Raw genomic sequence first — 25,403 nt, 5'->3', positions numbered from 1 at the left:
AAGAAAGCATGAGCATTGCCAAAGCCAGTCTCGCATCTGTCTAGGTCCTTCGTCAGGCCGGGTACCAGAAAGCAACTATTGTCAAAGGTCCCTGGACCACTGATTGGAGCCGATGGAGACTTGGAGAAGGGGTTCGAAAGGTTATTCGCTGAGGTTAATATGGTTCAGGCTGGGGAAGGGTCTAGCAAGGCAGATGTGCAATTTGTGGGACCACGTGCAAAAGTCAACAACTGGGAAGCTACTCTTCTTCCTATCCGGAGGGAGTCTTGGTAGTGGATTTTGATTTTCTTTTAGTTATCTAGATTATTCCAGGGTCTGTAATTCAGATATTATGTTCCGTCCAGTTGGATGTGTTAAAACCCTGTTATCTTTATATTTAATGAAATGCAATTGTTCCTTTTCCTTCATTTCTTTTAATTTTATTTTTGTTTTGTTTTCTTCTTTTGTACAGTTCTTTTTATGCTGATATCAATGACATGACATGTGTGAGGAATCTTCGGCCCAGTTTTAAAAGCCAATCTAACTCTGAAATAATAATACAAGAAATTGAGTGTGATGACGAGGAATTTGAGGATGATGAGGCCTATGAAGAAATTAGTAAGGAACTAAGTCATTTTGAAGAAAAGCTCAAACCTAATTTGAATGACATAGAAACAGTTAATCTAGGGGACTAAGAAAATGTCCGTGAAACTAAAATAAGTGTCCATCTGGAACCTCAACTCAGGAAGGATATAATTAAAGCATTGTTCAAATACAAAGACGTTTTTGCATGGTCCTATGACGACATGCCGGGTCTGAGCACTGATTTAATGGTTCACAAGTTGCCCACTGACCCGGCATTCCCTCCTGTCAAATAGAAGCTGAGAAAGTTCAAAACAGATATGAGTGTAAAGATCAAAGAAGAGGTCACCAAGCAGTTCGATGCTAAAGTCATTCGGGTCACCCGGTATCTCGCTTGGTTAGCCAATGTTGTGCCTATGCCAAAGAAGGATGGCAAGACCAGGGTGTGCGTTGATTATCGGGATCTCAACAAAGCAAGTCTGAAGGATAATTTTCCCCTGCCAAACATCCATATATTGATTGACAGTTGTACCAAACATGAGATTGGTTCTTTTGTGGATTGTTACGCGGGTTATCATCAGATCTTGATGGACGAGGAAGATGCAGAAAAGATGGCATTCATCACGCCGTGGGGAACGTACTACTATCGAGTCATGCCATTCAGTTTGAAAAATGCTGGGGCAACCTACATGAGGGCAATGACAACAATATTCCATGATATGATACACCAGGAAATCGAGGTATACGTGGATGATGTGATCGTGAAGTCTAGAAAGCAGTCTGACCATGTCAGGGATCTGAAGAAGTTCTTCCGAAGGCTTCGCAGGTACAATCTCAAGCTTAATACTGCAAAATGTGCTTTTAGGGTGCCATCTGGAAAGTTGTTGGGGTTCGTAGTCAGCCACCGGGATATTGAATTGGACCCATCAAAAATCAAGGCCATCCAGGAATTACCACCTCCGAAGAACAAGACCGAGGTGATGAGTTTGTTGGGGAGATTGAATTATATCAGTAGGTTCATCGCTCAGCTCACGACAATTTGTGAGCCTATCTTCAAGCTGTTAAAGAAAGACGTTGCGGTTAAGTGGACAGATGAATGTCAGGAGGCGTTTGATAAGATAAAGGGGTATTTGTCAAATCCACCCGTGTTGGTCCCGCCAGAACCAGGGCGACCTTTGATTCTATATTTGACGGTATTGGACAATTCATTCAGCTATGTATTGGGTCAACATGATATTACTGGCAGGAATGAGCAAGCCATATATTATCTCAGCAAGAAATTCTTGTCGTACGAGGTCAAGTACACTCAGCTTTAGAGGACATGTTGCGCCCTAACCTGGGTGGCGTAGAAGCTGAAACATTATTTGTCATCTTACACTACCTATCTCATATCTCGCTTGGATCCATTGAAGTATATCATTCAGAAACCTATGCCCACAGGTAGGCTTGCAAAGTGGCAGATCCTGCTCACAGAGTTTGACATTGTCTACGTGACTCGGACTGCAATGAAAGCACAGGCCTTGGCAGACCATTTGGCCGAGAATCCGGTTGATGAAGATTATGAACCTTTGAAAACTTATTTCCCTGACGAAGAGGTGATGCATGTTGATGAGTTGGAACAAGTTGAGAAGCCGAGATGGAAACTTTTCTTTGATGGGGCTGCAAACATGAAGGGTGTGGGAATATGAGCAGTACTTATTTCTGAAACAGGGCAACACTACCCTGTTATGGCTCAGCTTCATTTTTACTGTACCAACAACATGGCTGAGTACGAGGCGTGCATTATGGATTTGAGGTTAGCTGTGGATATGGGTGTCCAGGAAGTCTTGGTCTTGGGAGACTCGGACCTCCTGGTGCACTAAATTCAGGGAGAATGGGAAACACGAGATTTGAAACTCATACCGTACAAACAATGTTTGCATGACCTTTGCCAATGGTTTCAGTCAATAGAATTCAAGCATATCCCGAGGATCCATAATGAAGTTGCATATGCTTTGGCTACTCTGGAGTCAATGCTATATCATCCAGATAAGGCTCATGTGGACCCTTTGTAGATTCAGGTCCGTGATCAACACGCTTACTGTAATGTGGTGGAAGAAGAACTTGATGGGGAGCCATGGTTCCATGATATCAAAGAATATATTAGGATGGGGGTATATCCGGTACAGGCCACTGGTGATCAAAAAAGAACAATTCGACGATTGGCAAGTGGATTTTTCTTTAGTGGAGGGGTATTGTACAAAAGAACTCCAGATCTGGGATTGCTAAGATGCATAGATGCTAGACAGGCCACAACAGTCATGACTGAGGTACATTCTGAAGTTTGTGGACCACATATGAGTGGGTACGTTCTAGCAAAGAGGATTCTCCAAGCAGGTTACTACTGGCTCACTATGGAGCGGGATTGCATCAGTTTTGTGCGTAAATGTCATCAGTTCCAAGTGCATGGAGATTTGATTCATTCTCCAGCATCTGAAATACATACAATGTCTGCACCATGGCCTTTTGTTGCTTGGGGCATGGATGTCATTGGGTCAATCGAGCTGGCAGCATCGAACGGACACAGGTTTATCTTGGTAGCCATTGATTATTTCACCAAGTGGGTTGAAGCAAAAACTTTCAAATCTGTGACCAAGAAAGCAGTGGTCGATTTTGTACATTCAAATATCATCTGTCGGTTTGGAATTCCGAAGGTAATCATCACGGACAATGGCGCTAATCTCAACAGTCATCTGATGACGGAGACATGTCAGCAGTTTAAGATTATACATCGCAATTCCACCCATATCGCCCTAAGGCGAATGGAGCAGTCGAGGAAACCAACAAGAATATAAAGAAGATACTTTGAAAAATGGTGGAAGGTGTGAGCACGTGATTTTTGCTTCATGGAAATTACTCCAAAAGAAATCGAGAAATAAAGCAAGTTGCCTTCGGGTACAATTTTGAGAATTTGTGTGACATTTTTGGTCATTATTTTGTCCGTAAATGTTTACCTTGTTGTAGTTAATTGAAAAATACAAAAATACATGTTGCATGCATATTTAGGATTTAATTATGCATTTAGGAATTAATGAAACCATCATTTGGCTCTAAAAGGAAAATCACAAAAATATGCATTTTATTCTATTTGTTGTCATTGTGTGATTTTATTTTAAGGTTTTAATTTGTATGTTAATTGTTGTAAGTGTTAATTAATATTTATGTAGTTTTATTTTTGATTTTACAATTTAATTAGGAATTGTGTTTAAATTAGAAATTAAAGAAGGAAAAGAAAAAGAGTTCAAAAAATGAAGGAATTCAGATGTAGGCTTAAAATTGAGACCAAAACCCAGGCCCAAATCAACTCATTTGACCCAGTCCGGTTAGCTGGTCTCTCAAACGAAGGAAACGACGCTGTATTGGCACTTTCCATCTGGACCGTTGATCAAACAGATCTAACAGTCTAGTTTAGTTGTTTCATTAAACCAAACGATGTCGTATGGTTGTATTTGATCGGGACCATTCATTGCTTTTGATCTAATAGCTCCCAGGCTTTCCCTCATGACCCGACCCACTCCCGTCTGAGACCGACCCAATACCCACTCAATCAAAACGGCACCGTTCCCTTAAATGAAGAGATCCTGGCCATCAATCTCACCTGATCCAACGGCCAGGATCCATCCCTCCCCTTCGTATATAAGACCTCATCTCTCACCCCACGCCCCCATATCCAAACGCACCCCTTTCCTCACTTCGTCTCTCTTGTTTCAGAGACGGAACCTAGGTCAAACCCTAGTCGCCATAGCTCCCCTTCGCCTAAAACCCGGCGGCAACTACGCCGTCGGCCACCTCCTTAACACCATAGATCCACCTTAACACCCTGGTTACGAATCCACTACTCCCTTGGCTCGAATCAATCCCCATCTTCTCGAATCTTCATTTGAAGATTCGAGCCAAAATCCAATCTATGCCAAACCACCCCAAATTCATACCAGTTACTCCCTTGACCTCACTCGTAACCAAACCAAGCTTGGTTTGGTTCGAATCTAACCAGAAACCTTCAAGCCCCAAATCGACTATATGAACCCTAGAAATCCAGAACCTTGGGGTCTGTCCAATTAAACAAAGGGTTGGGGTCTAATAGACCTTAATCGAGGTGTTCTCAGTTGAGAACACTTCGATTAAAGTCCGTTCGACCTCAAAGAGGTCGAGTCCGGTTAATTGGGTCATTTTTGTTCTTAAGATTCAGAGGTATTTTTCCTTTCCTTCCTTCTGTTCATGTGTTCTATTTGTATCTTTTTGCATGTTTTAGTAGTTTGTGTGATTTTTCTACTTTTCTTTTAATTAATTCTGTTCATCTTCAGTAGACCTTTTATTTGGTCCAATTCTATCATTGCTTCTATTTGCTGTAATTGTTATGTGTTATAATTTGTGTAATCGATTGAATAAGTGACGTCGATTAGTCCGGTAGGCCTGAATATTAATTTAACATGATAGTAGTGTAATGTTGGTTTTGATTTCATGGTTCATGCTAGTCTGTTTCCCCTCCTACTTCGTTTCTGTCCTAAATGTTGTGTTGAAACGAGCATGTTGGTATAGTTGAACTTAGTACTGAGCTTGTGGGTATATTCAGTTCGTCACGTTGTTTTTGCTTGATCATTTGAAATGTTCTGAATTGCTTGGTCAATTGAATTGCTTCATCACAGCTGCTATTTTGATTGTCACCTAAACCTGATGTGTCATGCCCTGTCAATCGATAGCCTTAGCCTTTATTTTGTTGCTGTTTGATTTAAGTTTAAGCAATTGATGAATCGAATCCTACTGTCTAGGGTCTGAAATGAAACTGACATCTGATTTGAATTCAGTATTGGTGATAATGTCAACTAGATAGTAGTGAGTCATAAGGCTGCATTCAGAACTTAGGAGCATTTGCTATAGCTGCAATTTCAGGGATTTTAGGAGGGTAATTTGGGAATTGAAAACAGGGAAGATGGGTGGTTTGAGTGTTCTGTCCACTAAGTATTATAATACCATTAAACTAATGAATTTATTAGTATTAATGGGGAACAAAAGGGAATGGGGGGCTGAAAATAAGGAAAAGTTTTCCTTAGTGGATTTTAAGTGGAAAATTTCAGATTTAGTGGGGAAAAGGGGGTCGGGCAGTAGGTTTGAGAGAGGGCAGACTTGTATAAGAGGGTGTTGAGGCTGGATATTGGAGAGAAAAGAAAAAAAACTCTAGAGAAATAGAGTGCATATAGGCTGTGCTATTATCTTGCTAAGTCAGGGATAGAGTGAGTGTTTAAGGCTAAGCTTTACATCAAAGAGCTTCAGCTTGTTTTCTTCTTTGAGGGTTCACGATCAGAAAGCCACAGTTTTCTTACATCTGCCTCTCTTTTGCTTTGACTGTAATTGCTTTGTGGTACTGCTTGGTTTGAATTTGGTATTTCCTGGGATTTCTGTTGGTTTTCAAGCACTGTTTTATTGAGCTACTGGGCTCTTCTCTTGTTTTTAATCTGCTCCTGGGATTTCTGCTACTGTTATTACTGGTTTCACTGGTTTTGCTGTGTTCCTGAACCTGTTGTATTGCTGTGTGTGTGCTACTGCTGCTTCTACTGATCTTCCTCTTCTTTGCTTTCCAAATACCAGGTACACAAATTGATACACTGGTTCTTGTAGAATGGAAACTGAAGCATGAATATGAAATGAAGAGTTGAAGTTCCGAATTTATCTTAGTTATATTCTGAATTTTAGTTGTATATGTACATTATTTAGCTTCCTCTAATTAGAATCATGTAGTTGTTTGATATATATAATGGAATATCTGACAGTAGCTTAGTGGACGAACTGTCTATGTATGCTAGTTAAAAAGACTAATGGTGTAGTAGCTCTGTTCAGTTAGTTCATTATTGTTTGATGATTATCATGTCTCAAAAAGCATGTTAGCTGATTTAGACTATTCTTAAACATTAAACAGTTAGCTCATTAAACAAATAGCCCGTTTCGAAACTTGTAGGAATATTGTTTAGCTAGATACTATTGGTTAATTTCAGCATGTAAATGGTTTAGGATTAAAATTAGATTGCCAAGTTCTTTAATTTGGCAAACTGTGAGCATGTGTAGTATAATATAACTAGGTAGTAACATGTGAATGAGATGGCTCAGGTCTAGTTTTGTACCATACACGTTGGGCCTAGGCCCGCGTTGGAAACGTACTGCCCTGATTGCATCATTTTCAGATTTTACGAATCATATTCGGAACCCAACTATAATTAACTCGTAAGCATGCAAATAAAGTAGGACCTTTTCTTCTTTCATTTTTAGAGACGGAAGAAAAACAGAAAAATAGAAAAACATAGTCGCTTTAGGATATCCTTTTAAAACAACAATGAGGCGTGCCTCGCCAAGTAAATCACAAGCTGCAGGGCCCTCTATACGTGTTTGTAAAGTTGCTTAGACTCTGGGACGGGCCGTTTAGCAAAATTTCACGGCCTTGCCCAAAATAACACTACGCTAGTTGCTTAGGGTGCGTCTTTAATAAAATTACTTCTTTAAGTACGGGTGTGCATTTATGCAACCCAAATCTAAATCTCAACGTAGTCAAAACGTGTCTATGACCACGGGTACATTGATTGTGACGAGGTCCGAGATACATTTTTACGACGTTGCAATTCTTTGCTAAAAATAACAATAATAATAATAATAAAAGCGGTAAAAAAGTCATAATTCGCACTGAGTACATAATTGTTAAAATTAGATAAATAAGCCGAATATAACAGTTGAGCGACTGTGCTAGAACCACGGAACTCGAGAATGCCTAACACCTTCTCCCGGGTTAACAGAATTCCTTATCCAGATTTCTGGTATGCAGACTATAATTTAGAGTCATTCTTTTCTTCGATTCGGGATTAAAACCGGTGACTTGGGACACCCTAAATCTCCCAAGTGGCGACTCTGAAATAAATAAACAAATCCCGTTCGATTGTCCTTTAATTGGAAAAAAACTCCTTCACCCCTTCGCGGGGCAGTAGAAAGGAGGTGTGACAGAAGGTTCTAGGCAGTGGCATAAAAAGCTGTTGTTTGCGTTGCTGGGTTATAGCACTATTGTTCGCACTTCAGTAGGGGAGTCCTTATTTGTTGGTGTATGGCATGGAGGCAGTACTACCCGCAGAAATTGAAATTCCATCCCTTCAGATTGTTGCTGAGACAAAAATTGATGACGTTGAATGGGTCAAAACCCGCTTGGACCAATTAAGTCTGATTGATGAAAAGAGATTGGCATCAGTATGTCATGGCCAATTGTACCAACAGAGAATGGCGAGAGCATATAACAAGAAGGTACGTCCACGAAAGTTCGAAGTGGGTCAACTAGTGGTGAGACGTATCTTGCCTCATCAGGCTGAAGCAAAAGGAAAGTTTTCCCCAAACTGGTAGGGGCCATTTGTTGTAACTAGAGTGTTGTCCAATGGCACATTGTATTTGACAGATATAGAAGGTAAATGTGTAGAAATGGCTATCAATTCCGATGCAGTCAAGAGATACTATGTATGATTTTTTTTCTTTGATTGTACTTGCTTGTATTTGGCATATTTTGAAGGTTGAAATGACGAAGGCGTTTTGTTCTACTATCTAAACACTTTATCCCTTGTCACCCCTTTTGAGCCTTATTTATTTTCTTTCATACCCCTCTTTCGGGATTAACGACACAATTCAGAAATGCAAGTGTAGAGGATAAGTAAGTGAAAAGAAAAAGAAAGAATGAACAAGAAAGGAAAAGGGGAAGAAAAATGAAAAGAGAAAAGAAAGAGAAAGAAAAGAAAAGAAAAGAGAAAAGCAAGAAAAGAAAAAGAGAGAAAAAGAAAGAAGAATAACAGAAGAAAAAAAAAGAAAGAAAATAAAGAGAGAAAATAAAAATCACAACAACAAAGTAATTTCTATGACATGAACTACGTTCGACCTAATTTCTTTTAAGGATACGTAGGCAGCCTCACGGTTCGGTCTCATCCAAACAAAAATCTAAAAGTCCCCATGCAAGAAACTGGGGTAGAAATTGTGGTTGTTGTGAGAAACCTGATTCCGAAAGTTGTAATTCTGACCCATTTGAAGTGTTTTGAGCCTTTTATACCCTTTTTTTTAACCCTGTTCAAAAGCCCACATTACGGTCCAAGGAAAAACCTTCCGATCAGTCTTTGAGAAATGCCAAGTCAAGCAGGTAAAGGTAATTCATGTTGGGGGCAACACTTTGGTTTAAGCAAGGAGGGAAATAAAATGAGAGAGTCTTATTGGTGAAAACCCTCACGGGCACCGTAAGGCGATGGGAGTTGAGAGAAATAAAATGAGAGAGTTTTATTGGTGAAAACCCTCATGGGCACCGTTAGACGATGGGAGTTGAGAGAAATTAAAATGAGAGAGTCTTATTGGTGAAGACCCTCACGGGCACCGTAACGCGAAAGTGAGTTGAGAGATGAACGAATAAAAGAGGTCTGCTGGTGAAAACCTTTCAAGGCACCGCAGGATGAACAAGGTCAAGGTTTGGGTAAAGTAATCAGGTCATGGAAATTCTGGGGCAACGAAGTACGACAACTGAAAGTCGATTGGTTGGACAGATTGGGCCGATTAATTCGAAATGCATGTCATGATCATTGGTACCAGCTGTTCCACTCAGATAAGTTTCTTTTTCTTTTTCTTTTTGTAGCAGTCATCTGGTTTTGGATTCTTCTTATCCTTAATCCGCAAAGTCATTGCATTTCATTTTCTTGTGGGTATTTATCTAAGATGTTTCAATGTCAGTCTTTTTCAAAGCAAGCCAAAACTCACTACCAACTTCCAAAATTGCAAAGCACATCGTGGTCGAAGCATACTAAGGATAACATGATGTAAGAGGAGGAATACAAGGAATCACCGGAAGTTTCATTGATGGAATGGTTTGGTAATGTCATGGGAGACACAAAGGTTTGAATAAAGGGGTCAGAGGTAGAACAGCAGCATGGGTATAGAACACTCAGTTCGTCAAAGGTCATGGGGTTTGAAAGTCAGTCAGAAAGTCAAAGCGGTTCAGGACCAGTTCGGGGAAGCCAGTCAAAACAAAATAATTCAGCGGAAAGATCTTCAGCAAGAATGCCATCAGCTAACCACTATTTTAAACTGACAAAATTTTATTTGATTAAAACAGGGGCAGAAAATTTTGGTTGTTTTGGAGAAACCCTCCATAAAGAAAGGAAGTCACCAAACAGGTTTGATTTTTAATTTTCAGGACCCTCCTGGAAAATGAGACCTAGTTCAAAGTTCAGAAATAGCATAATCTAGCATAAATATATCCCAAAGGAATATAAGTCGGTTAGAAGTTTGCATGTTCGAGATAGGACGCAATTAGGAGTTTCCAGGACCCTCCTAAATAATGGGACTTAACTTTAATATTTCGATTAGATAACAACATTTAGCGTAAACTCTGTTGTAGGGTAGTATAATTCAGACATGAAAGTTGTCACCCTTAAGATAAAATTTGACCTTTGATTTTCAGGACCCTCCTGGATAATGGGGAGTAGTTTAAAGATTCTCTTAGATATCAAGATTTAGCAGAAGTCACACCTGTAAAAGATATAACTTAGATTTAAAATTGTTGTTTAGTTAAGAGTTGTCGGGACCCCCCTGCATAATGGGATCTAGCTTTCAAATTCTTAGTAATATTTGGTAATATGATTCAGTTTAACACTCACATATGTGCCCAGTTACCAAACTGGGGCAGAAAATTTTTCTTTGTTTTTGTCTATTTTGTTGAAATCAGGTACCCGCTTGGAGAACAGGGAGAAGAAATTCAAATGCAGCAGTCAGGAGCCCGCCTGGAGAGCAGGGAATACATTTTAAGTTGAAGTCATGAGCCCGCCTGGAGAGCAGGGAATACTTTCAAGCGCAACAGTCAGGAGCTCGCCTAGAGAACAAGGGAGTACAATTTAAGTTTTAGCTTTCAAATTCTTTGTTTTGTCTATTTTTGAAGTCAGGAGCCCGCCTGGAGAGCAGAGAATACTTTCAAATGCAGCAGTCAGGAGCCCGCCTGGAGAACAAGGGATTACAATTTAAATTTTAGCTTTCAAATTCTTTGTTTTGTCTATGTTGAAGTCAAGAGCCCGCCTGGAGAGCAGGGAATACAGTTCAAGTCAGCAGTCAGGAGCCCGCCTGGATAGCATGGGAATACATTCACGTTTTGAAGTTAGGAGCCCGCCTGGATAGCATGGGAATACATTCACGTTTTGAAGTCAGGAGCCCGCCTGGATAGCATGAGAATACATTCACGTTTTGAAGTCAGGAGCCCGCCTGGATAACATGGGAATACATAGCAAGTTCAGCAGTCAGGCACCCACCCGAAGAAGGGGAAAACATCTCAGTTTACAATTCAAGGTGGCAACAAATGGATGTCTCCGAGAGAATGGAAGACAACAAGGCAACAAGAAACACAAGAGCAAGTTTGAAGATATAGATATGACTTTTGTAATCCATAGATCATAGCCTAGTCTAGCTTTTTGTTTTATGTTGATATGGTGTCATAAGGGGGTTCAGCAAGCAGTAGCAACAACAACAGCAACAGTGAAATCACAGCTTCTTGGTAGTCCCAGCTACCAAACATTCCCGAACTACACTGACCTGATTCCTTTATAGCCAAGTATATGTAGGCAACCTCGGAAGTAGGGTGCGGTCAACTCTTTCAAAAATGCTTCCCACGGAGAATTCAAACGGGCAAAAATCGCTCGTATCCGCTCACTTTATCTTTGCACGAAAACTCTTCGTGTTTCCAGGGAAAGATGGGTAGCTGTGAGCACGTGATTTTTGCCCTATATGTATTACTCCAACAAACTCAAAACAAAATAATTTCTGTCAGTGTTTGCAATTTTGGGAATTTTCGTGGCATTTTCTGATAATTGTTTGCATTTGTCTGTGTATGTTTATTTTTTTGTTTAATTAGTGAAAAATACAAAATATGTTGCATTTGCATTTAAGTTTAACTTTACATTTTTAGGATTAATTAAATTAATGGGAAAATCCCAAAAATAATTTATTTGCACTTTTAATTTTAATTTTGGTAGTTTTTCCCTTTAATTTGGTTTTTTATTATTGGTAGTAACAATTATTAGGGTTAATTAATTTAATGTGGTAGTATAATTGGGTTTATGATTTAATTTAGGTTTTAATTTTAAATTTTGGGAAAAGAAAAGAATTTTTAAAGAAAAAATGAATTGAAAAAAGAAAAAAGAAAAAAAAGAAAGAGAAGGAAATAATGAAAAAAGGAAAAATTTAGGCCAAATCGGGACATGTCCCCAAGCCCAGACTAATTTCCCCTTAAACCCGTCCAAATTACCCTTTACCCGGCCCAAAACTCGTCCCTAATACCCGATCCAGCCTTCATAATCAAAATGACGTCGTTTTGTTCTTTTGATCGGGACCGTTGATCCCTGCTGATCTAACGGTCTGGAAGTGGGGTTTGATTAATATAATAATGTCTGAATCCTTTTCCCCCCGTCTCATTTCCAAAAACTCATCGTCTCCAATAGAAACCCTAGCAACGCCGCCCTGGTTTCCACCGTTTGTCGTCGGCGGTGCGGTTCTCAAACAGCCCAAAACTAACACCCTACAACCCACATGATCCCCTCATACCAAATCCACAACCACTTCCCTTCGAAACTGCCCCGAGCTCGTCGAATCTTAAGTTGAAAGTGAGACCTAAAAATGTCAAACTCCAGAAGCGGCAGATTCGGTGTTGATTAAGACCAAAACGGACCTTGGTCATGTGTTTTCATCTGAGAACATATGATTGAGGCCCTTTTCGGTCGGAATCGAGGGTTTGAGAAAGAGCTGCAAGGCTTGGCCAGTCCATTAGGTATCTTTACATCTCTGTTGGATCTTCTCGTGTATTTTTCTATTTTTTTAAAGTCGTCCTGCTTCATCTCGTTTCTGTGTTTGTGTTTCTGCTTCTCCATAGCATGCCTGTTGTTATGCATGTACGACCCGTTTGTTGGTCAACATAATTATCTAGTTGTTTGTTTAGAATAGAGTGAGTCATTTTCTTCTTTTTTTTCTCTTTTGGATTTTGGGCTTTGGTTTAAAAGTTCTTGTGTCTCTTTCTCTTGGTTAATCTTAGGCCAGATTTTCTTTTTAGAATGTTGAGTCTTTGATTGATTAAAATCGATACCTAAAATTGAACCCAAAAATAACTGAATTGGGTTTATTTGGACCCATTAACTGGGGTCAATTGAACCCAGACTCTGTTTGGTTAGAAGGGTAATAACAGGATCATAGGGGGTAATTTGGGTAGTCTAGGCTTGGGAATCTCTTTGTAACTGATTGGGGAAGCTTCTAGAAAGTTGGGGTGGGGGCTAGTTGGTAAATTTGATTTTAAACTAAGGTTTCCTGAGCAAAAATAAAAATTAAAAGAGGGCTAAAGTGCAAAATTACAATCTGAAGTCTGCCCTACTTTGCTTGCCTATAAAGACATCATTTCTTGCCTTTTAAGAAAAAATAAGAAAGGCCTAAGAGATTGGAGAGCTGAAAAGATTTGAAGAAAGAAAAATCTGCAAAAATTGAAAACGGCTGAAGTCCTTTTTTTCAAAAAATACTGGAATTGTTAAGCTTCCTGCTTGATTTCAAGTTTTAATTCCCTTGTGAGAAGTCAGATTTGAAAGGGTTCAGTAGAAATGGTGTATTTGGATTTTTGAACATCAGAATTTGGGTTTAAAAATCTGAGGCTTGACTTGCTGATTCTGTTACTGTTTCATTGTTGGGCTAACTTGATTTCTGCTGCTGTGTGTTGCTGATTTTTCACCTCTTTTGTTTTCCTTGTTCATTACCAGGTATTACTTCAAATCATTGTCAACGAGTGACTAAGAACATGTACTTCGAGTTGAGGTCAGATTGAATGATCTTCTTTGAATGATTTTCCTTCATTCTCTTCTTCTACTTCTTTGAATGATCTGTAATAGATCTTATATTATACATGCTAGCCTAATTGCTATACTGTAGAAATGAATCTGTGCCTTTAAGAGTTCCTCATTTGTATGATGTCTTAATAGCTTGATTCACTATGTTTTCTGCTTAATCTCTGATTTAGGAAGTCGAGTTTGTATGCCTATGTTTGATTTGGGACTGTTAGAGATAGTGCAACAGATGGTTTGTGATGGTTATGCTATCAATTTTTTTTTATTTCTATTGAGAGTCAGTGTGACGATTTCATATGGAATTTGCAAAATGACAAGTGTAATTTTCTATTTGAAGGGAATCGTGATGTGATCTAAGGTTTGCTTGTTAAAGTGTTGATTGGAGAAAAAGGTATGACTTGTGATATATAGATCCATGTTAAGAATAGTTTAATTTACCCATTAGTCTTGCTTAAAAGTTTTGGGCAGGAATCAATCCACTGTTTAATGTCCTGTGAAATGAGTATTTGAATCTTGTAGTCTTGAAGTCTGTTCTATCGTAAGGAAAGAGTTCAGGGACATAGTGTGAGAGACTGCATATTATTCTATAAACACTTTCAAAATTGAGTAATCTCAGAGGTTGAATATTATTAGGTGTGGAGTAATGTATGCACTTGAAATTAACCATTTGTTTAAGGCTATTTGAAATGAGATTTAGTTATTGGAAGGAGACGTTGTGTTTGTTCGCCAGAGTCTAAATGAATATGTTTGGGTTCTCGTGACCTTAAAGAGTGCTGCCATCTTGGGAGGGATATGAATATCAAAAACATGCTTTGTATTTGTCTACATTTGCAAAAGTCTGCCCCTAATTGTTTAATTCTAAGTTCTATACATAATGGGTGATCTTGCTTAATTAATCATGTCAGAACGTGCATCTGAGCTCCACAGCATTGGCACAATGTTCTCTCTTGGCTTTCAAGTACATGCTTCACTCGAACCTATTTTCCCTTTTGGGTCCTCAACGAGCATGCTCTCATAAATGCTAAATGGGCCTGTTGGTCGATCGAGTTTCTCGCATAGCCAAATACGGGCTTCATTTTATTTTTCTGGTTCCCAAGGCTAGCTTATACGTCTGTTTAGTTTAAATTCAAATCACGTTAAGCCTTAGCTAGTTAATTGAACTTTGGTTTAGACTTGAGGCGAGCCATATTAGCCAAGTTATAATTTATGGCCCTCATAAGTTAGTTTAGAAACCATTTGTTCAGAATTCGAGGCGTGCCATATAGCAAATTTTCCCTGGCCCTCGCAAAGTTAAAACGCGTAGTTGCTTTAGGCGCGTCATTTAATAATATTATCTTCCTAAAACTCGGGTGCGCATTTATGTGACCCAAATCCAAATCTCAACAATGTTAAAATATGTCGAGGACCGCGGGTGCATTTATGTGACGCGGTTCAAGACATGTTTTAACAGCGTTGCAATATTCATAAAAATTAATAAAAAGCGGATAAGATTGAAAATGCACATACGTTTGAACATGTACTAAAATCAGATAATTAAGCCGAATATAACAGTTGAGCGACCGTGCTAGAACCACGGAACTCGTGAATGCCTAACATCTTCTCCCGGGTTAACAGAATTCCTTACTCGGATTTCTGGTTCGCGGACTGTATTACAGAGTCATATTTTCCTCTATTCGGGATTCAACCGGTGACTTGGGACACCTTAAATCTCCCAAGTGGCGACTCTGAATCTTTTAAATAAATCCTGTTTCGATTGTCCTTTAATTGGAAAAACTCCTTTACACCCTTTACAGGGTTTAGATCAAAAAAGAAGGTGTGACACCCCAAAACCAAATTGAATCAAACTTTGAACTTCAAGTTCTTCAATTTACTTCCAATGCGCCGAAACATACTTATACTACTCGGAATGATACCAAATTTTGTGTGCAAGTCTTAAATGACATTACGTAACTATTCCTGATCTCAAAATTTAATTTGGGACTCGATATCACCAAAATTCGCTCCAAACCAAATTTAAAGAACTTCAAAGTTATTCAAGAACCGACTTTCACTATTAGGAGCCAAAACGCTCCTGGATCATCCAAAATCCGATCCGAACATATGCCCAAATCTGAAATCATCATACGAACCTATTGGAACCGTCAAATCTCGATTCCGTGGTCATTTACTCAAAATGTTGACCGAAGTCAAACTTGACCTTTTAAGCTAACCTTAAGGAACGAAGTGGTCCGATTTCAACCCAAACTCTTCCAAATCTCGAACCAATCATCCCCGCAAGTCATAAATCAGTAAAAGCAAGTACAAAAAGTTTTATTTAGAAAGACGGGGTTCTAAAAAATAAAACAACCGGTCGGATCATTACAGGCCCCCTGCCCTAGGCCTAAGTATATAGGCTACCAGCCAAATAGGTGTCATCGGGTCCTCGATTCATTCGAGCAAAGTGGTTCTCTTAATTCTCGGAAATCTAATGATAATCAAGGGTCATTATAGTATGCTCAAGATTCCTCAAATCAACAAGCAAAAAAAAATAGTAACCTGGAGCCAGAAATGAAGATAGGGGTAGGATGCTTTCAACATGATGAAGAAACAACATACTTGGACTAAAGAAATGGTTATGTCTCTCACTTGATATTCCGTACCATCAGCGAATTCACCCTCATATACCCCATTAACTAGATTAATATTCTTTGGGCAGTCATCCTACAGAAAAAATACAAAATGAAAAGAAATAGAGTAGGCTATTAGAACTAAGGTTTTTTAGGCTCGTAAAGATATTGTCGGGCAGTCGGGCTAATAGAACTCAGGTTTTCCTGATTTGCAAAGAGGTTTCCTCTATCTCTCCATTGCTTCATACTTCAATGGAAAAAAAACTCCTATTTATATTTACGACATAATCTGGATAAAAAAAGGATTGGGTCCGATCCATCAAGTTTGGGCCTGTCTTAATCTGACTTCAAGGAGGCTGGTAGAGGGAGGGATGCTCGTGAAAATAGCATGGGCTGGCCAGTTTTCGGACTGGTAATTTGAAAATAGCAAGCGTTTACAAAGTCATTGAAAAATAGCAACTATTTTGCTGTAATACGGAAAGTTCCAGCATACTAGGAAGGTGTTTGGATTGGCTTATAAAAAGTAGCTTTTAAGCCAAAAGCCATAAGTTGGTAATACCCAACTTTTAGTTTTTGGCTTATTTTTGTACTTTTTATGCCTAAAAGTAAGTGCTGTTAAACACTTTTTATCATTGTCAAACACCACACAAACTAAAAAATAAGCACTTAAAATAAGTCAATCCAAACACCCTCTAGATATTGGAGCACTATGTATGAACTTTCAGTACATTATGTTGGTCTAGTATATTATGCTGGAACTCCAGTATATTTTGCTGGAAGTTCACATGTAAAAAATTCGAACTCCAGTATATTATGCTGGAATATTTTTCGGATTTTGAACAGTGTTTTAGTTCAAATTTATCTTTACATGAAAAGTGGCTAAATTTTGTTCTATTGGGCTTTAACGTGCAATGGCCTCCAATGGAAGTTTTTTTAATTATTTTTGGCAAAGTGTCTTTGTTAGCTGTACTTATTTAAGATGCATCTCATTCTCATAGATAGCTATTTATGGAAGAAAGTCCTTAGTGTCCTCTGCACCCAATATATTTTTTCATGTATCACAATTATGAAAAGCAATTAACTATTCTCAAAGTGTTCATAATAGTATAAATCATTCACAAAATCCATCATGTATAACCTTCCATTACATTTAGGAAAAAGCTAGCATAAAGCTATTTGGGCCCACCAACCCAGCTTATTACCTATGGCTATACTATCTAAAAATTGAAAATGCTCTTATACGTTTAATTGTTTTTCCGTTCCTTCGTTTGATAGGATGGAAAGATTATATTTTTTCAAACTCCAAGCGAGCCTACATAACATTGACCGGTTGGAGCCTCTAGATGGTCCAAATGACAAGACTGTTTCTTACTACTTTAAGGTATGACTTCATTCAATTTAGTTTAAGTATGCCAAACAACTTGGATGAACCCTTACATGGCACTAATTTTCATTTACACCGATAAGTGCTCAATAGGTTAGACATCAAGTTAAGATGTCTAACTGAAAATAAGTGCCAAGTTAAGTGTCGTTTATGTATTTGACGATTTAAGTATTCTTTTGAAAGTATGTACTTAATCATGATCTGTTTTGCAGGTACGCTACCAAAGTTGCAAAGAAGAGAGCAAGTTTGCTACGAAGCTAGGCTTAAAAGATCACAAGTTGCCCACAGGAGATTCCTGCAACATGGTGTACACAGTAAGTTTTCTGAAGCCCTGTTGCCTTAGTACATAAGAAATGAAGAGTTTTTAGCTTATTTTGATTTATATTTTTTACTTTTAATATTGTGCAAATTGTGTGGCATCAAGGGATGGGTGGATCTTGTTGGTCTTGGCAAGGTCCTTACCGCTGGTGACACTAATGTCACCCTGATGTGCATTCGCACATTTGGGTTTGACCTACTAGAGCCCTCTCTCAATGGGGGCTTCAGGGTTTACAAGGTTAGTTTTTATTCTCTTCAAATTGGTGCATAGTTTCTTCACCCGCTAACTATAACTTCATTGCAAATCCACTATCTGTCATTTCCCTATCCAACCCGCTCAACATCCATGCAATGACCATATCATTGCTTCTAAACCAAAGCTCTAACAGAAATATTATGCAGGCTCGCTTGGAGTTTGAAAAAGTATAAGCATGCCAATGAAGAAATACTGAAACCATTAAACGTACCCCTCTCCAACTCCTTTACCACGTTCAATTTATGATGATAAATTAGCTTTCAATAAGCACGTGTTAAAGAAAGAAATATTTTTAAAAAAATACTATCGTCATAAAGTAATGTGTTTCCAAAATTTTATAAGTATTAGTATATTTGAAATATACTAAAATAAATATTTTCACATAGAATTGAAATAGTGGGAGTATATATTAAGTTAGCATTTCTTTTTTTGTGTGAATGAGATGAGTTAAAATGTTTAAAAACCAATCATAAACATAAAAATTATGCAACAATAATTAGTTGGATTGAATATTTTATGAAGCCTAAAATTATTTTAAAGGTTTATCATTGGTAACATATCAAGAAGCGTAATTAATGGATATTTCTAATACTAATAAATTTATTATCAAAGTGCAGAGTGCGCACTAAAGACCTAAATTACGAAATAGCCTTTCTTGTGTTTCTAGTTATTTTCTTCTTCTGTATTTTCCCAATATGCTTACATTTATTTCCCGTGTCCTTCTTAGCTTGATTTAATTAAGTTAATGATTTTTTTATTCTATTTTTTATTCACTAAATCTACATTTGACCGGTTTTCTAGATGCTTCTTTTGCAAATTTACGTGCAGAAATCTGGTGGGGTGTGAGGTCTTTTTGACAAATACAATCATACCTCGTTATAACGGTATCCATATAGTAGCAATTTACTATAAAAGTCGAGTTTTTTTCGGAACCAATTATTATGTTAAGTTATAATATATGCAACACATTTACCGTTGAGACGAACATGGTGACACTGACACGCAATCTTATCTAGACCTCCCGTGAATTAGTTGAAATTAAAATTATTTTATGGCATTACCTTCCTTTACTTGCTTATTTGCATTTTCTGCAAAGATTATATGGTATTGAGTCATCATGATTAGTTTTTTTTTTTTTTTTTGCGAAATGAACCTCCTTAATTTCTGTGTTTAATTTAAGTTCCTTTCATTTAGCCAAAAAAATAGTAAAAATAGCACGTGCTAGCTAATTTTCGGACTGGTCATTCAAAAATAGTCAGCGTTTGCAAAGTCATTGAAAAATAGCCACTATTTTGCTGCAACACGGAAAGTTCCAGCATAATATACTGGAGATCGGTGCGCATGTGTATGAACTTCCAGCATATTATACTGGAACTCCAATACGCGGAAAGTTCCAGTATATTATACTAGAGTATTTTTCAGATTTTGAACAGTATTTTCGTTCAAATTTATCTTTACATGAAAAGTGGCTAAATTTAATTACTTTTGAAATTATGGCTATTTTTGAATGACTACTTATAAATCTGGCTATTTTTCAATTTCTCCCAAAAACCTAAAAAAAGGTTCCTATGCAGAAGCCCAACAATTGGGCCCAAAAGTCATCTAAGCTCCAATATCATGGAGGGATCTTTACACAAATAGCCGGCATATTAATTATTTACTTTTTCTAGCCATGTATACAGATTATACATTGATTGTACACAATTATACACATGTAATATATAAACAATTATATTATACACATGTAATATATAAACTATATATATATATATATATATATATATATATATATATTCACCAACTATTTTTAGTTTAAAGGTAGGGTGGATGGCTCCAATAAATGAAAAGTCGAAGAGGCCCACTTATTCAATAACCCAACAGGTCATGTTAAAGATGATAACTACTGCTTACCATCTAGTATCTGATAATGACACACACGTTCAATCCTTAGAGTTGGGCAGAGGGGAGTTGGCCTACAAAATATAAGGAGTTTTTAAATAAATACCATTTAAAAAATATATATTTTATAAATACCTTTTAAGTTTTATAGCAAAATATTTAATTTTGGTTACTTTCTAGCCCTAAGTCATTAAATACACTAATCAGTATCACTATTTTCTTTCTCTCTACTTTGATACATCTCATTCTCTTCCCCCATCCCATTAAAATTTCCGATCTGGCGACAAGGACTCTAAAGCAGAAACACAGCCCGGAGAAGGGCAATACTTTGCCGATTTTTTCCAACGACAGAGCAGGCATATTACACCACAAAATACCAATTTTTAACCCTTATGTCCTTGTTCCTCATCGTCATCCTCGAAGCTAGAGCTAGGTAATGTCATTGAGTTTCTTTGTTTTTTCTTATTCTTTATTTTCCTCTTTCTTATGGCTGATTTTTGGGCAGTTGAGGTTAGGGGACTTAGTTTATGCTTACGATTAGCTATTTATTGCAGTTGGAGAGGGTAATTTACTTTTTTATTTGCCTTCAGCTTTAGTTCTTAGGCATTGCCAAAAAGGCCCTAAAACTATTTTCTGCGACTTTGCAAGGCTGCACAAACAATTCTCAAGCGGCAGAGACAGAGGCACCTCTATACGACTCTGCCGAGTTCATGTGGACCGTAGGCCTTATTAATTTGGAATTTTCTCTCATCGCTGCTTATGGAATCATGATCGGAATCCGATGGGTCGTCGGAAAATTGCCGACTAAAATAGTTCGTCTGAAGTTTGGGGTTAAGCAATTTGAAGATTTTGTTACCTTTTTTAAAGAACATTTCAATGTATCTCGCTATATTTCTATGTATTTCATTGTATTCACTATCTTTTTCATTGTAATTCAATGTATCTCGTTGTATTTTATGTATTTCATTATATCTAATGTCTTTTTTCTCATTGTATTTCAATGTATCCCTCTGTATTCTATCTACTTCATTGTATTTTGCGGTTGAGAATCTTTTTTATAACTAAAAAATACAAAATTTGTGTGTTATAATTGAGTTTGTTGAGTCATATTAGGAGTGTATTATGTTAATTGATTCACTTTCCGTTTTAAAAACAGTGTAATCCCCTATTTCACGCTGTGAATACATTCGAATACAATAATCTGTCCAGCTGTAATCCCATATTTCACTCCATGAATACAGTGGAATACACTCGAATACAACAACTGATTAGCTGTACTTCCTTGATTCACGCCTATTTTTGCTACTGTATTCATGAATACAATAGCTTAAATACATCAAATACATCTTATAACCACAGAAAATGTATCTATATTCCGTAATATAGCAAATGGTATCTATAGACGACTAATTACTACTAAAAGATAGTGCTTTATGAAAATTTCTCTTTATATGAGCAAAATCAGAAATAGCCAGATTTACGATATTCTTAACTTTACAATATAATATACTGAAATTTTATACGCAAAAGTTTCATAATTCAGCATATTATGCTGAAACTTTTCGTGTTTCAGCTAGGGTACTTTTGTCCAGATTTTATTTTCGTCATAAATAATGACTACTTTTCAATAACTTCACAAGCCCTCGCTATTTTTCAGTAACCATTCATAAAAATGACTATCCCAAGTCTTTTTAACAATTTATATACATTTATATATGCATAAAGCTTTAGAACTTCTATAGTTCCAGATAGGGGTGTTCAAACCGAACCGGAAAATCGCACCAAACCGAAAAACCAAACCAAATCGATTAAAAACCCCGACTAGGTTTGGTTTGACTTGGTTTGGTATTGAGTTAAAAAATTTGAACCAAACCGACATATAAATATATAAATTTTATTTATATTTTTAAGACTTTATAGTGAATTTTCTTTAGAAAATGTAAAAATATTTGGGATCTTCTCATGTATTAACCTTGAAAGCGTAAATTAACGAAAAATTATTGTTAGACGACTAAAAAAATAACTATCATGTATTACTAAAATAATTCTCCAATTAGAATATTTTAATAGATCATATGTTTGTCAATTTTTTTCCATATTTACTAAACACATATTCATTTATCGAAGTTTTATCTATAATTTTAACAAAGTAAGATTGAAATAATATTCATGTAACAAAAAGACCCGAAAACCCGACAAAACCGAACCAATCCAAATCGATATAATCGGTTTAACTTGGTTTTGATAAAAACCGAACCAACTCGATCTACGTACACCCCTAGTTCCGGACCGAAATTCACGTACAAGCTTAGTTACGATTTAGATTAAAGATTAATAATATGAATGGTAAAGTTATAAGTGACGAAGTTTAGAATGCATTTTGTTCCGATTGGACCAAAAGAAGCAAATGAGAAATCATTGTTTTTTTTTAGGGACGAAATGAAGACTATTTGCATAATTTATGTTTGTTGAAACTTTAAGCATGAAAGGAACATTTCAACTAGAGCCGGTGCTTTTATTTATTCAAATTAAAGTTTAATGGCATGCACACGTGACCAACGTTGCGTCGTCTCTTTTCTCGTCTAATTGCTGAAATTGACACAATCCTTTTTTCAATTGTTAGGCCGCCAATTCAATATTACAGCATTAATCTATGACTTTTGTTGACTTGTTTAGCGCTGATTAATTTGGAAAAGTTTAGTCTCAAGCGGATCCATGATTTAAAACTTATGGGTTCCTATAACGATCTTAAGTAAATATACAATAAGTAACTGAGTTCACAATCAAATATTTGTGAATATTTAATGAGTTTTCTTAATACATATACAAGATATATGCAAAAGCTACTGGGTTCACGGGAACCCACCTTCAATAGGCTGGATCCGCCCCTGGTTTCATGGTTAACTGTTTCATTTTGGAATAAATGGTGGAGATAACATGTGAGATTTTGCAATCTACAGAGTTGCGGAAAATGTCTTGGCCTTTGATTATACCGAAATCAAAACATATTTGGGAATTTTATTTATTTATACTATATTAAAAATTTATTTACCTTTGGTTTTTGTGTTTTGTAGTTTTTAATAAGTATTTAGATTTTTCTTACAAATTGTATATATTTCTCTTTAAAAAAGACTCTCACCCCATTATTAGTGCCTTCAATTAAGAGATTCAATTACATTATTTTTTTCCTTTCCTTTTCTGTCTCTTTTTTTTACATCAAAATCCCTTAATCTACGACAAGAATGTCCATCTTCTCTCTTCCCTCCATTCTTGACAACTTTATATTATTAAAAATCATCTATTATATCGTTCTTTTGCTGGAAGACTGGACAACGCTGAAAATGAAGAAATATTTAGGAATTGTATGATAAGTGTATCATAATTATATTTGAATTGTATCAAATACATCAATCTTAAAACAAAATTGTATCATACTTGTATCACAATTGTATCTAACTTGTATATGGTACAATAATATCCAAAATAATTTCTGATACAATTATCGTATATTTGTGATACAAACTATCAAATTCGTCACGAATTCACAACTGCTTGTAATAATATACAATGAATATACAATTATCATACATTTGTAATATAATTCCTACAACAATTATGATACATATACAAATACAATTGCAATACATTCCTGAAAAATTATGATATAATATAATTAAAATCTTCATCTTCTTCAAGTTTCAATCATAACTCTACAATACAATCTAATATAATCGTATTATTTGTATTAATATTGTATCGAGTATTGCTTTGGGTATTGATGTATCATATACAAATCACATACAATAAAGATTTTAGAAAGAAAGAAAACAATATTCAAAACTTACCCACGGCTTGATTCTAGAGCAATATTCCGAATTTCGTCTGTATTGTATCAATAAAAAATAGAGATTTTGGGTGATAAGTAAGAAAGAGAGAAATTGGGTTTGAAAATCTTTGGAAAGGGAAAATAATTGAAAATTTGGAGGGGAGGGGGTTTAAAAATAAAAGAGAGATTTTGGGTGATTATTAAGAAAGAGAGAAAAAAATCTTAAATGTAGGGGAGGGTTATTGGAAATGGGCAGTGTATGTCGTGTAACTGACACGCTAAAATTAAAGGATCTAAAATTATTATTTTTTATGATTTTGTGTATAACTTGTAAATATAAATTTATAAAGTAATTTATAAGAAATCTAAATAAAAATTTCTATTACAGTATAGCTAGGTAAAAATCATTCCACTACATAGTTACATTCATTTTCGTTGTTGGGAAAGATACTTAGAAATATATAATCTTGTTTTGGTATAAGAAAAGCAGATATCGTAATTGCAGTGATTGGCGGAATGGGGTTGAGGTAATGTGCTAACGATCGACAACTTTTGTTGTCTATGGCTTTGACATGTAGAACTTATTTCCGATAATAAGTGTATTATTTAATTTATGAAAATAAGAAAGTGAAGATAATATGGGAGAAATTCAAAATTAACCAGATTTATAAGTGGTCATTCAAAAATAGTCACGCTTTCAAAAGTAATCGAAATTTAGCCACTTTTCATGTAAATATAAATCTGAGAGAAAACACTGTTCAAAACCCAGTATATTATGCTGGAGTTCCAACAAAAGTATACTTGAACTCCAACATATTATACTGGAGTTCCAGGATAAGTATACTGGAACTCCAGCATAATATAATGGAGTTCCAGCATAAGTACACTAGAACTCTAGCATAATATACTGGAGTTCCAGCAAAGTATACCAGTCAAGTATAATATACTGGAAGTTTATACACAAGTGCTCGAATCTCCAGTATATTATGCTGGAACTTTCCGTGTGTTGGAGTTCCAACATAATATGCTGGAAGTTCATACACCGGTGCACCAAACTCTAGTATTTTATGTTGGACCGGTCTTTGTTGCAGCAAAATATTGGCTATTTTTCAATAACTTGACAAACGCTGGCTATTTTTGAATGACCAATCCGAAAACTGACCATCCCGTGCTAATTTTACAAATAATTTGGATGTCTTTTAAATTCATTTGTTTGGGCTATCTATAATCTATTGTGAATCAATACTCAGGTTTCTTTTACTCAAATTCATATTTTAACTTTTCTTTAAATTTATAGCTTGATTCCGTTATATTTGTGGGCATGGGATTTTAACTTAGTTGAATCGAGCACCATTACAATTTTTTTTTTTGTACTAATGAGGTTGAATTTAGTAAAAATACACATGTTAAAGAATTTCAATTATACATATATAGTTTGAGTCAGAATGCAATGTATGATATGTCGATCAATTTCATCTACCTTCTATATTAACTTTTTTCTCCAATCATAAAAATATAATATTTTTTTAAGTGAAATGCATATCAAAACACAATTGCAAAACCAGTAATATTTACTGGTTGTTCGCTTTTCTCCAAAAAAAAAATCTACTGGTTAATTGATTATTCTTTTCGAAAAATTACACTACATATATAG

At 36.4% G+C, this 25,403-nt stretch overlaps 1 long non-coding RNA gene across 1 annotated transcript; it reads left to right on the top strand.

Moving 5' to 3' along the window:
• Nucleotides 1-19,982: 19,982 nt before the first annotated feature.
• LOC142162631 (uncharacterized) lies at nt 19,983-20,918 on the top strand. Its single transcript, XR_012693860.1, has 2 exons — nt 19,983-20,356; nt 20,514-20,918. It is a non-coding gene; the product is annotated as an uncharacterized LOC142162631 (long non-coding RNA).
• The last annotated feature ends 4,485 nt before the right edge of the window (nt 20,919-25,403 follow it).

This window comes from Nicotiana tabacum, chromosome 8 (genome assembly GCF_000715075.1).
Source record: "Nicotiana tabacum cultivar K326 chromosome 8, ASM71507v2, whole genome shotgun sequence".
Taxonomy (NCBI): Eukaryota; Viridiplantae; Streptophyta; class Magnoliopsida; order Solanales; family Solanaceae; genus Nicotiana; species Nicotiana tabacum.
This window is presented reverse-complemented; position numbering and strand designations above follow the sequence as displayed.